The sequence below is a fragment of the Somniosus microcephalus genome, chromosome 30 (assembly GCF_052327205.1).
Source record: "Somniosus microcephalus isolate GS21.2 chromosome 30, FLI_Smic_1.0, whole genome shotgun sequence".
NCBI classification, from domain to species: domain Eukaryota; kingdom Metazoa; phylum Chordata; class Chondrichthyes; order Squaliformes; family Somniosidae; genus Somniosus; species Somniosus microcephalus.
The window spans coordinates 43,448,017-43,465,203 of record NC_141016.1 but is presented as its reverse complement, the minus strand read 5'-3'; the positions used below and the strand labels follow the sequence as shown (position 1 = coordinate 43,465,203).

At 49.5% G+C, this 17,187-nt stretch overlaps 1 long non-coding RNA gene across 1 annotated transcript in view; it reads right to left on the bottom strand.

Moving 5' to 3' along the window:
* LOC147098182 (uncharacterized) overlaps window positions 1-16,316 on the bottom strand; it is a 228,097-nt gene extending 211,781 nt beyond the window's left edge. The window contains exon 1 of the long non-coding RNA XR_015074289.1: window positions 16,196-16,316. This is a non-coding gene — a long non-coding RNA (uncharacterized LOC147098182). The remainder of the gene's footprint in view (window positions 1-16,195) is intronic.
* Window positions 16,317-17,187: the final 871 nt, after the last annotated feature.

Sequence of the window (17,187 nt, the reverse complement as noted above, 5' to 3'; positions counted from 1 at the left end):
ACGTAACCCTGCTCCAAGAGGAGTCCACGTAACCCTGCTCCAAGAGGAGTCCATGTAACCCTGCTCCAAGAGGAGTCCGTGTAACCCTGCTCCAAGAGGAGTCCATGTAACCCTGCTCCAAGAGGAGTCCCTGTAACCCTGCTCCAAGAGGAGTCCATGTAACCCTGCTCCAAGAGGAGTCCATGTAACCCTGCTCCAAGAGGAGTCCCTGTAACCCTGCTCCAAGAGGAGTCCATGTAACCCTGCTCCAAGTGGAGTCCGTGTAACTCTGCTCCAAGAGGAGTCCGTGTAACCCTGCTCCAAGAGGAGTCCCTGTAACCCTCCTCCAAGAGGAGTCCATGTAACTCTGCTCCAAGAGGGAGTCCATGTAACCCTGCTCCAAGAGGAGTCCGTGTAACCCTGCTCCAAGAGGAGTCCATGTAACCCTGCTCCAAGAGGGAGTCCATGTAACCCTGCTCCAAGAGGAGTCCCTGTAGCCCTGCTCCAAGAGGGAGTCCATGTAACCCTGCTCCAAGAGGAGTCCATGTAACCCTGTTCCAAGAGGAGTCCATGTAACCCTGCTCCAAGAGGAGTCCATGTAACCCTGCTCCAAGAGGAGTCCATGTAACCCTGCTCCAAGAGGAGTCCATGTAACCCTGCTCCAAGAGGAGTCCATGTAACCCTGCTCCAAGAGGAGTCCATGTAACCCTGCTCCAAGAGGAGTCCATGTAACCCTGCTCCAAGAGGAGTCCATGTAACCCTGCTCCAAGAGGAGTCCGTGTAACCCTGCTCCAAGAGGAGTCCGTGTAACCCTGCTCCAAGAGGGAGTCCATGTAACCCTGCTCCAAGAGGAGTCCGTGTAACTCTGCTCCAAGAGGAGTCCATGTAACCCTGCTCCAAGAGGAGTCCATGTAACCCTGCTCCAAGAGGAGTCCGTGTAACTCTGCTCCAAGAGGAGTCCATGTAACCCTACTCCAAGAGGAGTCCATGTAACTCTGCTCCAAGAGGCGTCCATGTAACCCTGCTCCAAGAGGAGTCCATGTAACTCTGCTCCAAGAGGCGTCCATGTAACCCTGCTCCAAGAGGAGTCCATGTAACCCTGCTCCAAGAGGAGTCTATGTAACACTGCTCCAAGAGGAGTCCATGTAACCCTGCTCCAAGAGGAGTCCATGTAACCCTACTCCAAGAGGAGTCCATGTAACCCTGCTCCAAGAGCAGTCCATGTAACCCTACTCCAAGAGGAGTCCATGTAACCCTGCTCCAAGAGGAGTCCATGTAACCCTGCTCCAAGAGCAGTCCATGTAACCCTGCTCCAAGAGGGAGTCCAAGTAACCCTGCTCCAAGAGGAGTCCATGTAACCCTGCTCCAAGAGGAGTCCATGTAACCCTGCTCCAAGAGGGAGTCCATGTAACCCTGCTCCAAGAGGAGTCCATGTAACCCTGCTCCAAGAGGGAGTCCAAGTAACCCTGCTCCAAGAGGAGTCCATGTAACCCTGCTCCAAGAGGGAGTCCAAGTAACCCTGCTCCAAGAGGAGTCCATGTAACCCTGCTCCAAGAGGGAGTCCAAATAACCCTGCTCCAAGAGGAGTCCATGTAACCCTGCTCCAAGAGGAGCCCATGTAACCCTGCTCCAAGAGGAGTCCGTGTAACCCTGCTCCAAGAGGAGTCCGTTTAACCCTGCTCCAAGAGGAGTCCATGTAACCCTGCTCCAAGAGGAGTCCATGTAACCCTGCTCCAAGAGGGAGTCCATGTAACCCTGCTCCAAGAGGAGTCCATGTAACCCTGCTCCAAGAGGAGCCCATGTAACCCTGCTCCAAGAGGAGTCCATGTAACCCTGCTCCAAGAGCAGTCCATGTAACCCTGCTCCAAGAGGGAGTCCATGTAACCCTGCTCCAAGAGGAGTCCATGTAACCCTGCTCCAAGAGGAGTCCGTGTAACCCTGCTCCAAGAGGAGTCCATGTAACCCTGCTCCAAGAGGGAGTCCATGTAACCCTGCTCCAAGAGGAGTCCGTGTAACACTGCTCCAAGAGGAGTCCATGTGACCCTGCTCCAAGAGGAGTCGATGTAACCCTGCTCCAAGAGGGAGTCCGTGTAACCCTGCTCCAAGAGGGAGTCCATGTAACTCTGCTCCAAGAGGAGTCCATGTAACCCTGCTCCAAGAGGAGTCCATGTAACCCTGCTCCAAGTGGCGTCCGTGTAACCCTGCTCCAAGAGAGAGTCCATGAAACTCTGCTCCAAGAGGAGTGCATGTAACCCTGCTCCAAGAGGAGTCCCTGTAACCCTGCTCCAAGAGGAGTCCATGTAACCCTGCTCCAAGAGGAGTCCATGTAACCCTGCTCCAAGAGGAGTCCCTGTAACGCTGCTCCAAGAGGAGTCCATGTAACCCTGCTCCAAGAGGAGTCCCTGTAACCCTGCTCCAAGAGGAGTCCATGTAACCCTGCTCCAAGAGGATTCAATGTAACCCTGCTCCAAGAGGGAGTCCAAGTAACCCTGCTCCAAGAGGAGTCCATGTAACCCTGCTCCAAGAGGAGTCCGTGTAACCCTGCTCCAAGAGGAGTCCATGTAACCCTGCTCCAAGAGGAGTCCATGTAACCCTGCTCCAAGAGGAGTCCATGTAACCCTGCTCCAAGAGGAGTCCATGTAACCCTGCTCCAAGAGAGAGTCCATGTAACTCTGCTCCAAGAGGAGTCCATGTAACCCTGCTCCAAGTGGCGTCCGTGTAACCCTGCTCCAAGAGGAGTCCATGTAACCCTGCTCCAAGAGGAGTCCATGTAACCCTGCTCCAAGAGGAGTCCATGTAACCCTGCTCCAAGAGGAGTCCATGTAACTTTACTCCAAGAGGAGTCTATGTAACCCTGCTCCAAGAGGAGTCCATGTAACCCAGCTCCAAGAGGAGTCCATGTAACCTTACTCCAAGAGAAGTCCATGTAACCCTGCTCCAAGAGGGAGTCCATGTGACCCTGCTCCAAGAGGAGTCCATGTAACCCTGCTCCAAGAGGGAGTCCATGTGACCCTGCTCCAAGAGGAGTCCATGTAAAACTGCTCCAAGAGGAGTCCATGTAACCCTGCTCCAAGAGGGAGTCCATGTAACCCTGCTCCAAGAGGAGTCCATGTAACCCTGCTCCAAGAGGAGTCCATGTAACCCTGCTCCAAGAGGAGTCCATGTAACCCTGCTCCAAGAGGAGTCCCTGTAACCCTGCTCCAAGAGGAGTCCGTGTAACCCTGCTCCAAGAGGAGTCCATGTAACCCTGCTCCAAGAGGAGTCCGTGTAACCCTGCTCCAAGAGGAGTCCATGTAACCCTGCTCCAAGAGGAGTCCGTGTAACCCTGCTCCAAGAGGAGTCCATGTAACCCTGCTCCAAGAGGAGTCCCTGTAACCCTGCTCCAAGAGGAGTCCATGTAACCCTGCTCCAAGAGGATTCAATGTAACCCTGCTCCAAGAGGGAGTCCAAGTAACCCTGCTCCAAGAGGAGTCCATGTAACACTGCTCCAAGAGGAGTCCATGTAACCCTGCTCTAAGAGGAGTCCGTGTAACCCTGCTCCAAGAGGACTCCGTGTAACCCTGCTCCAAGAGGAGTCCATGTAACCCTGCTCCAAGAGGAGTCTATGTAATCCTGCTCCAAGAGGAGTCCATGTAATCCTGCTCCAAGAGGAGTCTATGTAACCCTGCTCCAAGAGGGAGTCCATGTAACCCTGCTCCAAGAGGAGTCCATGTAACCCTGCTCCAAGAGGAGTCCATGTAACCCTGCTCCAAGAGAGAGTCCATGTAACTCTGCTCCAAGAGGAGTCCATGTAACCCTGCTCCAAGAGGAGTCCGTGTAACCCTGCTCCAAGAGGAGTCCATGTAACCCTGCTCCAAGTGCAGTCCATGTAACCCTGCTCCAAGAGGAGTCCATGTAACCCTGCTCCAAGAGGAGTCCATGTAACCCTGCTGCAAGAGGAGTCCATGTAACCCTGCTCCAAGAGGGAGTCCATGTAACCCTGCTCCAAGAGGGAGTCCATGTAACCCTGCTCCAAGAGGAGTCCATGTAACCCTGCTCCAAGAGGAGTCCATGTAACCCTGCTCCAAGAGGAGTCCATGTAACCCTGCTCCAAGAGGAGTCCATGTAACCCTGCTCCAAGAGGAGTCTATGTAACCCTGCTCCAAGAGGAGGCCATGTAACCCTGCTCCAAGAGGAGTCCATGTAACCCTGCTCCAAGAGGAGTCTATGTAACCCTGCTCCAAGAGGAGTTCATGTAACCCTGCTCCAAGAGGAGTCCATGTAACCCTACTCCAAGAGGAGTCCATGTAACCCTGCTCCAAGAGGAGTCCATGTAACCCTGCTCCAAGAGGAGTCCGTGTAACCCTGATCCAAGAGGAGTCTATGTAACCCTGCTCCAAGAGGGAGTCCATGTAACCCTGCTCCAAGAGGAGTCCATGTATCCCTGCTCCAAGAGGAGTCCGTGTAACTCTGTTCCAAGAGGAGTCCATGTAACCCTGCTCCAAGAGGAGGCCATGTAACCCTGCTCCAAGAGGAGTCCATGTAACTCTGCTCCAAGAGGCGTCCATGTAACCCTGCTCCAAGAGGAGTCCATGTAACCCTGCTCCAAGAGGAGTCTATGTAACCCTGCTCCAAGTGGAGTCCATGTAACCCTGCTCCAAGAGGAGTCCATGTAACCCTGCTCCAAGAGGAGTCCACGTAACCCTGCTCCAAGAGGAGTCCATGTAACCCTGCTCCAAGAGGAGTCCATGTAACCCTACTCCAAGAGGAGTCCATGTAACCCTGCTCCAAGAGGAGTCCATGTAACCTTGCTCCAAGAGCAGTCCATGTAACCCTGCTCCAAGAGGGAGTCCAAGTAACCCTGCTCCAGGAGGAGTCCATGTAACCCTGCTCCAAGAGGGAGTCCATGTAACCCTGCTCCAAGAGGAGTCCGTGTAACCCTGCTCCAAGAGGAGTCCATGTAACCCTGCTCCAAAAGAGAGTCTGTGTAACCCTGCTCCAAGAGGAGTCCATGTAACCCTACTCCAAGAAGGAGTCCCTGTAACCTTGCTCCAAGAGGAGTCCATGTAACCCTGCTCCAAGAGGGAGTCCATGTAACCCTACTCCAAGAAGGAGTCCCTGTAACCTTGCTCCAAGAGGAGTCCATGTAACCCTGCTCCAAGAGGGAGTCCATGTAACCCTGCTCCAAGAGGAGTCCATGTAACCCTGCTCCAAGAGGAGTCCATGTAACCCTGCTCCAAGTGGAGTCCGTGTAACTGTGCTCCAAGAGGAGTCCGTGTAACCCTGCTCCAAGAGGAGTCCCTGTAACCCTGCTCCAAGAAGAGTCTATGTAACCCTGCTCCAAGAGGAGTCCATGTAACCCTGCTCCAAGAGGAGTCCATGTAACCCTACTCCAAGAGGAGTCCATGTAACCCTGCTCCAAGAGGAGTCCATGTAACCCTGCTCCAAGAGGAGTCCATGTAACCCTGCTCCAAGAGGAGTCCATGTAACCCTGCTCCAAGAGGGAGTCCATGTAACCCTGCTCCAAGAGGAGTCCATGTAACCCTGCTCCAAGAGGAGTCCATGTATCCCTGCTCCAAGAGGAGTCCGTGTAACTCTGCTCCAAGAGGAGTCCATGTAACCCTGCTCCAAGAGGAGTCCATGTAACCCTGCTCCAAGAGGAGTCTATGTAACCCTGCTCCAAGAGGAGTCCATGTAACCCTGCTCCAAGAGGAGTCCATGTAACCCTGCTCCAAGAGGAGGCCATGTAACCCTGCTCCAAGAGGAATCTATGTAACCCTGCTCCAAGAGGATTCCATGTAACCCTGCTCCAAGAGGAGTCCGTGTAACTCTGCTCCAAGAGGAGTCCATGTAACCCTGCTCCAAGAGGAGTCCATGTAACCCTGCTCCAAGAGGAGTCCATGTAACCCTGCTCCAAGAAGAGTCCATGTAACCCTGCTCCAAGAGGGAGTCCAAGTAACCCTGCTCCAAGAGGAGTCCATGTAACCCTGCTCCAAGAGGAGTCCATGTAACCCTGCTCCAAAATAGAGTCTGTGTAACCCTGCTCCAAGAGGAGTCCATGTAACCCTGCTCCAAGAAGGAGTCCCTGTAACCTTGCTCCAAGAGGAGTCCATGTAACCTTGCTCCAAGGAGGGAGTCCATGTAACCCTGCTCCAAGAAGGAGTCCCTGTAACCTTGCTCCAAGAGGAGTCCATGTAACCCTGCTCCAAGAGGAGTCCATATAACCCTGCTCCAAGAGGGAGTCCATGTAACCCTGCTCCAATAGGAGTCCCTGTAACCTTGCTCCAAGAGGAGTCTATGTAACCTTGCTCCAAGAGGAGTCCATGTAACCCTGCTCCAAGAAGGAGCCCCTGTAACCTTGCTCCAAGAGGAGTCCATGTAACCCTGCTCCAAGAGGAGTCCATGTAACCCTGCTCCAAGAGGAGTCCATGTAACCCTGCTCCAAAAGAGAGTCCATGTAACCCTGCTCCAAGAGGAGTCCATGTAACCCTGCTCCAAGAGGAGTCCGTGTAACCCTGCTCCAAGAGGAGTCCATGTAACCCTGCTCCAAGAGGAGTCCGTGTAACCCTGCTCCAAGAGGAGTCCGTGTAACCCTGCTCCAAGAGGAGTCCATGTAACTCTCCTCCAAGAGGAGTCCATGGCAGGACAGGAGCAGCGAATCACACAGCACAGTGGAGGTATATTCACTACTGATCATCTGACAAGTATAAGTTAACAGAGGACTTTACCTCTCCCAGATTCTCTTTTCTTCCTGAGCCCTCTCAGACTAAACTAAAGTAAACCAGGTCTGAGAAAAGCTGATCGACCTGAAACGTTAACTCTGTTTCTCTCGCCACAGACGCTGTCTGACCTGTTGAGTGTTTCCAGCATTCTCTGGTTTTTAGACTAAACTAAAACTGCTCTCAGGATCAGTTCAACTTTGCATTGTGCTGATTTGATGCCAAAATAGGGCAGACAACTTTGGGGAAGAAATTGCTCAAACAATGCTGTTAAATCCGTGAATTTTGATGTATGGTGTCCTTCAATAAATCGACAGAGACTGCAGAGGAACAATCAACAGGTGTTTACTGGATGAGGGTTACTCTAAAACTAAAGTACAGATCCCTAATCAGGGTTTATATACAGGCGTGGTCACTGCCGGTACTACAGTATACAGGAGCTGTAAAAAAGTAGTTGTCCCCTTAAAGGTACATACATTACAATTCCTCCCCTTTTAGATTAACAGTACCATAACATTCATTTAACAATTAACACTTTTAACATGCAACATTAACTGCAAATAGTCCATTTATAAATTCAGTCTTTGGGGCAGCTTCCTGATCCTTTCTGGATAGCGCCTTTCCTGAGTGTCTTGCTCTTGGTGCGGAGGCGATTCTGGCCCCCTGTCATCGGTTGGTTCATCAGCTTCCGATGCTACTGTTTCTGGGGTAGATGCTACTTGTATGTCGGGTTCACCACCAGGTACGTGAGACCTGGGGTTGCCTCGTTCCTGTGACTCTAGGATCTGGTCGACATGGCATCTCACAATGTTCTCCCCAACATCCACTGTGTACATTAGTGGCCCCTGCCGTATGCATATCGTTCCTGGTTGCCATTTCTCTGTTTGGTAGTCGCGGGCCAAGACTGGTTGCCCTACATTGAAGCTCCTTGTCGGCTTCTCATTGATGTGCTGGAATTGCTTATTCTCAACATTTCTTTGTACATTTGGTCTGAGCAAATCCAGACGAGATCTCAACCTTCGGTTAAAGAACATCATGGCCGAGGTCTGGTTGGTAACTGCATGTGTCGCATTTCTGTAGGCTGACAGGAAATTGTCCACCTTATGCTGCAGTGGAATGTCGTCATCGCACATGGCCCTTACTGCCTTTTTAAAGGTTTGTACGAACCTCTCAGCCAATCCATTTGTGGCTGGATGATACGGGGCGGATGTGTAATGCCTTACCCCATTCCTTCCCATAAATTTCCGAAACTCTTCGGACACAAACTGTGGTCCGTTATCAGAGCAAATCTGCTCTGGCAAGCCGTTCCTGGCAAATATGGTCCGTAGGACTGCAATAGTTTTCTCCGTGGTGGTGGAGGACATTTTGATGACCTCAGGCCATTTCGAGTGCACATCCACGGCTATTAAGAACATTGAGTCCATGAATGGACCAGCAAAATCAATATGTACCCTTTGCCATGGAGAGGAGGGCCACTCCCATGGGTGTAGAGGGGCATGTGGTGGTGCATTTTGGACCTTCTGGCATCCTGAGCAGCTCTTTGTCAAGTCCTCATTTTGCTGATCGATCCCCGGCCACCACACATAAGCCCTAGCAAGGCTTTTCATTTTCACCCCTCCCAGATGGCCTTTGTGCAGCACATTGAGCACTCTCTCCCTTAACTTGGGTGGAATTACCACTCGGGATCCACACATCAAGGTCCCCTGGCATACTGACAGCTGTTCTCTTCTGGATGAGAATGCTGGCAACAGTGAGTCGCCATGTATTGGCCATCCCTTCACCGTCAAATCATATACCCGAGACAGTGTCGGGTCATTTCGGGTCTCCTTCTCTATATCCGCGTTAGTTACTGGCAAGCGTTCAATTATAGTCGAATAAAATATTTCGACAGGGTCCACTGCTGGTGCTTCCTCCGCAGTAGGCAGTGGCAGGCGTGATAGCCCATCAGCGTTTCCATGCTGTTTAGTGCCCTTATACTCGATTTCATATTGGTTCGCCCCTAGAAAAAGGGATCATCTTTGTAGCCGTTGCGCAGTCATCACTGGAACGCCCTTCTTTGGATTAAAGATGGAGACAAGTGGTTGGTGGTCAGTCAGCAAGGTGAACTTCTGCCCGTGCAGATAGTGGTTGAACTTTTTTACTCCCCTCACTAGGCTGAGGGCCTCCCTGTCAATCTGGGCGTAGTTACGCTTGGTTGAGGTTAGTGACCGAGACGCAAAGGCTACTGGCCTCTCCAAGCCGTCCGGGTATTTGTGTGACAGCACCGCTCTAATACCATAGGGTGATGCATCACACGCCAACCGAATTGGTAGTGCTGGGCTGAAATGAGCCAACACCTCTTTTGATGTGATCAATTCTTTGCACTTCTGGAAAGCTCGTTTACATTCGTCATTCCACTTCCATGGTACCCCCGTTTGCAGTAGGGTGTTCAGTGGGTGTAGTACTGTAGACAAATTCGGCAAGAACTTATGGTAGTAGTTCACCAGCCCGAGGAACGACCTCAGTTTTGACACATTTTCCGGTGCTGGAGCCTTGAGTCATAGAGTCATAGAGTTATACAGCACGGATAGAGGCCCTTCGGCCCATCGTGTCCGCGCCGGCCATCAAGCCCTGTCTAATCTAATCCCATATTCCAGCATTTGGTCCGTAGCCTTGTATGCTATGGCATTTCAAGTGCTCATCCAAATGCTTCTTAAATGTTGTGAGGGTTTCTGCCTCCACAACCCTTTCAGGCAGTGAGTTCCAGACTCCAACCACCCTCTGGGTGAAAAAGTTCTTTCTCAAATCCCCTCTAAACCTCCCGCCCTTTACCTTGAATCTATGCCCCCTAGTTATTGACCCTTCTACTAAGGGAAAAAGCTCCTCAGTATCCATCCTATCTATGCCCCTCATAATTTTGTACACCTCAATCATGTCCCCCCTCAGCCTCCTCTGCTCCAAGGAAAACAAACCCAATCTGCCCAGTCTCTCTTCATAGCTGAAGTGCTCCAGCCCTGGTAACATCCTGGTGAATCTCCTCTGCACCCTCTCCAAAGCGTTCACATCCTTCCTGTAGTGTGGCGACCAGAACTGCACACAGTATTCCAGCTGTGGCCTAACCAGTGTTTTATACAGCTCCATCATAACCTCCTTGCTCTTATATTCTATGCCTCGGCTAATGAAGGCAAGTATCCCATATGCCTTTTTTACCACCTTATCCACCTGTTCCGCCGCCTTCAGGGATCTGTGTACTTGCACACCCAGATCCCTCTGACCCTTCGTCTTGCCTAGGGTCTTACCATTCATTGTGTATTCCCTTGCCTTGTTAGTCCCCCCAAAGTGCATCACCTCGCACTTTTCCGGGTTAAACTGTTAGCAGTTGACTACTGCCTCAATCTTTTCAGGGGACTTATGTAACCCCTCTTCATCAATAACGTGGCCACAGTACGAGATCTGCTTCTGGAAAAACTCGCATTTGTGGCGATTAGCTCGGAGCCCATATTCCTTCAATCTAGTGAGCACCTGCTCCAGGTTGGCGAGGTGATCACTGTCATTTTCGCCCGTGACCAGGATATCGTCCAAATAACACTGGGTCCCTGGAATCCCTTGCAGGACTTGATCCATTGCCTTTTGCCAAATAGCCGGAGCTGATGCTACCCCGAACACCAGCCGGTTGTATTGGTAGAGACCTTTGTGAGTGTTGATCATGAGGTACTGTTTCGAGGCTTCTTCTACCTCCATTTGCAGGTACGCCTGGGCCAGATCAATCTTAGTGAAGCGTTTTCCTTCAGATAGCGAGGCGAAAATATCTTCAATCCGCGGAAGCGGATATTGTACTGTGTGAAGGACTGGGTTCACTGTCACCTTAAAGTCCTCACAGATGCGAACCTTCTTTGGTTCCCCAGGCGTATTACTCATTACAAGAACGATGGGTGTAGCCCACTCACTCCAGTCCACTTTGGACAGTACTCCAGAACGTTCCAACCCTTCCAGCTCTGCTTCAACGGCTGGGCGGATTGCATAAGGCCTTAAAAAACTTTGGGCTTGCATTTTGCTCTATTTTGATCGTCGCTGTTATGCCTTTTAGTGTTCCGAGTCCCTCCTGGAACACTTCTTGTGCATCAGTTAGCATTTTTGACAGTCATCCAGGTGTGACGCCATCATCCTTTTTGGCATCTACCATCAGTGCTTGTATGGAATGCCAATCTAACTGTATCTTCTGGATCCATTCACGTCCTAGTAGTGGTGGTCCTCCATCTGGCAACACATATAGGTCCATTTTTGGTGTTTCCTTGCCGTTGTATATCATGTTCACCCTTATTTTTCCTTTGGGGTCGACTTTTTGCCCCGTGTACGTCTTCAAGACAATCTCTGTATCTCTCAAGGGTATATGTGAGAATAGCCGCTTGTAGTCCCTTCGGTTTTTGACTGTTAGGGCTGATCCTGTGTCCAATTCCATTTTCACTTGGACTCCGTCTATCTTGAGCGTGACCCAGATAGTTTGGTGATCCTCCATTTTGATTACATTATGTAGTTTCAGACAACCCAGCTCCTTGCTTCCGGAGTCTGTATCACTTTTCTGTTCGTCTGAACTACTCTCTGTCACCTTATGTACCTTTTTGTACTTCTCCTGTGGAGATTTCTTGCTGCTGGTTTTCTTTCCCGACCTGCAGACTCTTGCTATGTGTCCTACTTTTCCACACTGTCTGCAGAATTGGTCCTTGAACCAAAAATCCTTATGGTCGTGTGTTGTTCTGCCGCAGCAATAACACTTCACTACTCCATATGACATTTCATTTGTGGCATATTCTGGCGGTCTCCGTTGTATCTCTGCAGCGCCCCGTGCGGCTGCTTCATGTGATACTGCCATGCTGAAAGCCTAAGATCCTTTTCTGATAGAAGCCATTTCTGGGTTCCTTCCCTTTGAAGCCCACACACAAACTTGTCTCTTAAAGTATCTGCTAGTCCCATTCCAAACTGGCAGTGTTTCGATAGCTTGCGCAGTTCCGTTAAATACTCAGCATTACTTTCGTCTTTATGCTGGTTCCTTTTGTGAAACTTAAATCTTTCTGCTATCAGCAGCGGTGTGGGGTTTCAGTGGTCCTGTAGGATTGCCATTATGCTTTCAAAATCCTTTTCCACTGGCTTCTCTGGGGTTACTAGGTTTCGCAGTAAGCCGTACGTTTTTGCACCCATGGAATTCAACAATACTAGTGCTTTCCTGGCATCTGGCACTTCATTCGCCTTGCAGTATACTTCTATGCGTTCTATATATGTCGCCCAATCTTCGACTTCATTGTCGAATGCTGTGACACTGCCACTCTTCAGCATCCCTGGGTGTGGTTAGACTGGCTAAAAATAGCGTCTCCCGCACTCTCCCTTCTTCTCCGCTGGCTCAAAATGGCGTCTCCCGCGCTTTCCTTTCTTCCCGCGCTCTCCCTTCTTCTCCGCTGGCTCAAAATGGCGTCTCCCACGCTTCCTTTCTTCCCCCATGGACGCTGCTCAGCCCTTGAATACCGGCCGCGCTCTGCGCGTTTTCCTGCGCCTCTCTAGGTCCTGAACCCCGGCTGCGCCCTGTGCGCTTTACCCTCTCTCGTTGACGCCGCTCGGTCTTCAACCCCGGCTGCACCCTGTGCGCTTTACCCTCTCTCTTACCCCGTCGACGCTGCTCGGCCTTTTTCTGTGCCGTCGGTCGGCTCCAGCCGCCGCCATCCGGAAAGGGTCTGCGCCATACCTGCTGCCAGCCTGCTGCGCTGGATCGTCGTGACTGGAGAACCAAGCCCAGCTCTCCACAACCTCCTCTGCGATGTTCAAGTCCTCTCCGGATGGTCGACGCCCGCACTGGCGGAATTGGCCTTCTTCTGCAGAGTTGCAGGTAGGTTCGAATCGACTCACCGCCAATGTTAAATCCGTGAATTTTGATGTATGGTGTCCTTCAATAATTCGACAGAGACTGCAGAGGAACAATCAACAGGTGTTTACTGGATGAGGGTTACTCTAAAACTAAAGTACAGATCCCTACTCAGGGTTTATATACAGGTGTGGTCACTGCCGGTACTACAGTATACAGGAGCTGTAAAAAAGTAGTTCTCCCCTTAAAGGTACATACACTACAAATGCTATATCTGTGGACTGAAGATGTGAGAGACCGGAATCTCAAGTCTGGCTCTCAGCGCCTTCCCATCTTCCCAGTTAAAGTTCCCCTCATGGCCAAGTGCTTCTGACTGGTTTTAGAAAGAAACTGGGGGGGGCGGGCACTAAACCCCCCTCCGATTGTTCCCCTTCTTCCAGCGGAGCCGTGGAGATATCGAGAGAGAGAGAGAGAGAGAAATGTGAATGAAATTCCACACACTGAGAGGCAATGCCCTGGAGCCCTCGCACTCCCTGCCTATGGTCAGGAGAAGACACACTAACTACAACTCCCCAACTAGTTCTCAACAAGGGCTCCAACAGTACAGTTTGACACTAATTCCCCCTGGGCTCTGCAGCACTGGATCCTGTATTGATTTCTTAGTGGGTTCAATGACGAGACATTTATGAAAGAGAATGTCTTTTAATCTAAAGCTTGTTCAACTCTTTTAAAAACATTTACAGGAGACATCATGCTAGTGATGCATCTAGAATGAAACTGAAACTAAACCAAACTGCTTGTCTCTCACATGACCTCTGCTGGTCAGGCATAAGTAATCAATACATGCAACTATGCTGGTAAGGCATGATAATCAAACAGGCAAATAACATCACTATTTGCTGATATCATTACATCTCCCTTTCTTAAAACAAAAGTATTTTACTTTTAACTAACAACATGTTTTCTTTGTATTAATCTGCATTTTAACTGTAACACTTAATGAACTTACATTATCATTATCATGATCAAGGTTTTTTAACCTTGCTTTGTGTGTTCACATGAAATATGTCAATACACTAGAACTTGAAGAAAGAATAAGATAACGTTACTTCCTTCTATAACAATAGTCCTTAAATTTGCTCAATGAGTCTCTCAGGAGGCTTCACGTGTCTTGAGGATTTTCTGATTGATTGTCCTTGAATCTGAGTTGTTGCCTCAGATGATGTGTTCTCAGCTGTGTGATCAGGTTGTTCAACAGTATCAGTCTCTTGACCTGCTGTGGCTGGTCCCATGAGAAGATCTCGACGATTTCTTCTCAGAACAGCACCCTCATCTGTCTGAATGGTGTATGATCTTGGTTGAACTTCACTCAGGACAGTTCCCTTCTGAGTCCATGTGTTTGTTTTGTCTTTGAACCTTACTTGGTCACCAGTGTGGAGTTCAGGTAGGTTTTGTGTTCCTCTGTCATAGTAGTACTTTTGCTTTTCTTTCTGTTGCTCTTTGAACTTCCTCACTTTCTCCCCCTCTTTTGTTTTCAGGAGGTTCTCCGGGATGGGTAGGTTTGACCTTAGCCGACGCCCCATCAGGAGTTGGGCTGGTGACATATCACACTCGAGCGGCGTTGTGCGGTATACAAGCATGCTTTGGTAGAAGTCAGTTCCACTGTCTTTTGCCTTGTACTTCAGTCTTTTCACTGTGTTTGCGGGCTCTCCTGGGTCAACAGCTCTGGACAACGTGTCTGCTGTATACATCAGCTTACCCGGTGTGTACGCAACATTCAGTTCATCATAGACTGTCTCTCCTTCGCTTTCCACAACGAGGACTCTCTTTACCAGGTTCAGTCTCTCACAGGCTTTTAAACCTAGTATGGCTTGCACATCCTTTGGCACCACGATTAATGCTAGCGTGTGCTCTCTGTCCTTGTGTGTTACTTTGACAATGCATCTTCCTTTCACTGGTATATCAGTACCTGAGTATCCTGTCACTTTCACTTTGATTCCATGTATCTTTGGTCTGGGTCTAATTTTCTTAAAATCAGTCTCTGATATCACGTTAACTTGTGCTCCAGTATCCAATTTAAATGGAATATGTATGTCATTCACTTTTAGTGTCAACATCCAGTCTCTTTCTTCTTTTTTGTTTTCAGACACAACATCTACATAGAACTCCTCTATCTTGCTTTCATCTACTGTATGGGCCTTGCTTTGTTGCGCTTGGTTCTTACAGCAACGGGCATAATGGTTGTTTTTGTTGCAACTATTGCATGTTTTACCATATGCTGGACACTTTCTTGGTGGATGCTGTGTACCGCATCGACTACATGACTTTCGATTGTCCCTGTCATTTTTGTTCGCTGGCCACGCCTCTTTTTTCACATTGGCGCTCTTTTTGTTAAACGGTTTGTGTCCATTCTTTCTCACTGCATCCACGTTGCAGCTATTGTCACTGAACAGCTCCTTTGCCTGCAACTTCACAGTCTCTGTAGCCCTACACAGTGCTATGGCTTTTCCCAGGTCTAGATCTTGCTCTCTTAGCAATCTTTCCCTTAGGCCATTATCTGGAATACCACACACCAGTCTGTCTTTTATCAGCGAGTCTGTCAGTCCCCCAAATTCACACGATTTGCTTCTGTTTCTCAGTTCAGTCACATACTGATCAATAGTCTCACCCGTTTTCTGTACACATGTGAAAAATCTGTGCCTCTCAAACGTCACGTTACATTTAGGTATGCAGTAGGCCTCAAACTGTTCCATTATTTTATCTAGCTTCATTTTGTCTCCATCAGCAGCGAATATGAAGTTATTATACACCTCCAGCGCTTCATCACCCACGACATGTAAGAACAACGACGCTTTTACTTTATCACCTTTCTTGTCAGCTCCGATTGCCGCTAAATACAACTCTACACGTTGTTTGAATCTCCTCCAATTTTCAGCCACATTACCTGTCAACTGAAGCGTCGCCGGTGGGAGTAAACCTTCCATTTTTCACTTCGTTAGCTATTCTCTAATGGTAAGTAACGATGTTCTCTTTTTGCTTGCTAATCTGTGGAGAGCTGATTTAACTTCAGATTTTTCCTCTTCATCTCTTTCAATCACTTCTGACACCATGTATTGATTTCTTAGTGGGTTCAATGACGAGACATTTATGAAAGAGAATGTCTTTTAATCTAAAGCTTGTTCAACTCTTTTAACAACATTTACAGGAGACATCATGCTAGTGATGCATCTAGAACAAAACTGAAACTAAACCAAACTGCTTGTCTCTCACATGACCTCTGCTGGTCAGGCATAAGTAATCAATACATGCAACTATGCTGGTAAGGCATGATAATCAAACAAGCAAATAACATCACTATTTGCTGATATCATTACAGATCCCTCCTTCCTTCCCTCACCTGTTCAGGGGAGCACTCGACCACTTTCGGTGCACTGCCTCACACTGCCGTCACCCTTACAAATGACAAGTCAAAGAGCACAGGGCAATCACACCGATTCAATCAAGCGCGCCTTGCTTGGCATGAATGCGCCCATCTGCTTTTGCCCATTGCTGGTGATTTTACTCATCGTTCCTCGTCTGTGTGGAGTGCTGAGATTCACACATTGCATTTTACCTCTATTTCCACTCACAAAGGACACTCCCCCCAAACAACACACAGCCTGCAACCAATAGATTTCAAGATACTTACACACTGAGGGACGGGGTGCTGCATTCGAGCAGAGCAGGAGCTGGGCTGCCCCAGAGCTGCTTCTGCCCACAGGAGGAGGGAAAGCACTGGCCTGATGTTGGTGCTGGAGTGAGTGAATCAACCTCGCATTGCACCGAGCTCAGCCAGCACAAGTGTCAGGTTACATTGGTGACTCTGTGGGCCATGTTTGCCGGCCATTGGTAAAACCCTAACAGGAGTCCAGAGACACTGGGAATGGATTTGAATCCTCATTGTCTGCACATCCACCGCCTGAACCGCAGCTTCCTCACTCCTGATAAAAGGCGGGCTCACTCTCACAGACCAGAATTTGTCATATTAGAAATGATGAAAGATCTGAGGGGTAATAATGCAGTGGGATTACATTGTCCAATATCCAACTACATTGGACTGATGTGGTGTGTGGTGATTGAGCAGAAAACTTTGATTTTCACTTGCTGCTCTCTGTCCCTTTAGCAGCATTGGGTCTGTAAGAAAGACAATACAAGGCTAGGTATTTTCCACAGGCACTCCCTTTGACCCGACAAGAACTTACTTTCTTGTGCCCTGCCTACAGTAAAATGACCCCAGGTGCTTCACAGGGCAAATCCGACACAGCAATAGGAGGAGAAGGGTTGGGGAGAGCAGGCAAAGGTGTTGTCAGGGAGTTCGTTTTTTGAGGCTTTTAAAGGACGGGAGGGAGGTGGCAAGGCAGAGGAGTTATAGGGAAAGAGTGGCGGAGTGTGGAGTCAGAGGTAGCTGAGAGCTGTGTCACCGAAGCCCAACTGGAGGGAGGGGGAGATGCATAGGGAACAGGAGTCAGAAGAGCAGAGGGCTGGAGGTAGAGGATACGGGAATGTCGAGGCCCTGGAGGGATCTGTAGATGAGGATGAAATGGGGGATGGGCGGCCAATGAAGGTGGGCAAGCAAAGGGATGAATGTTAGGATTTAGTGTTGGACAAGTCGAGCTGGAGGTGAAGGACATGGGCGAGTGT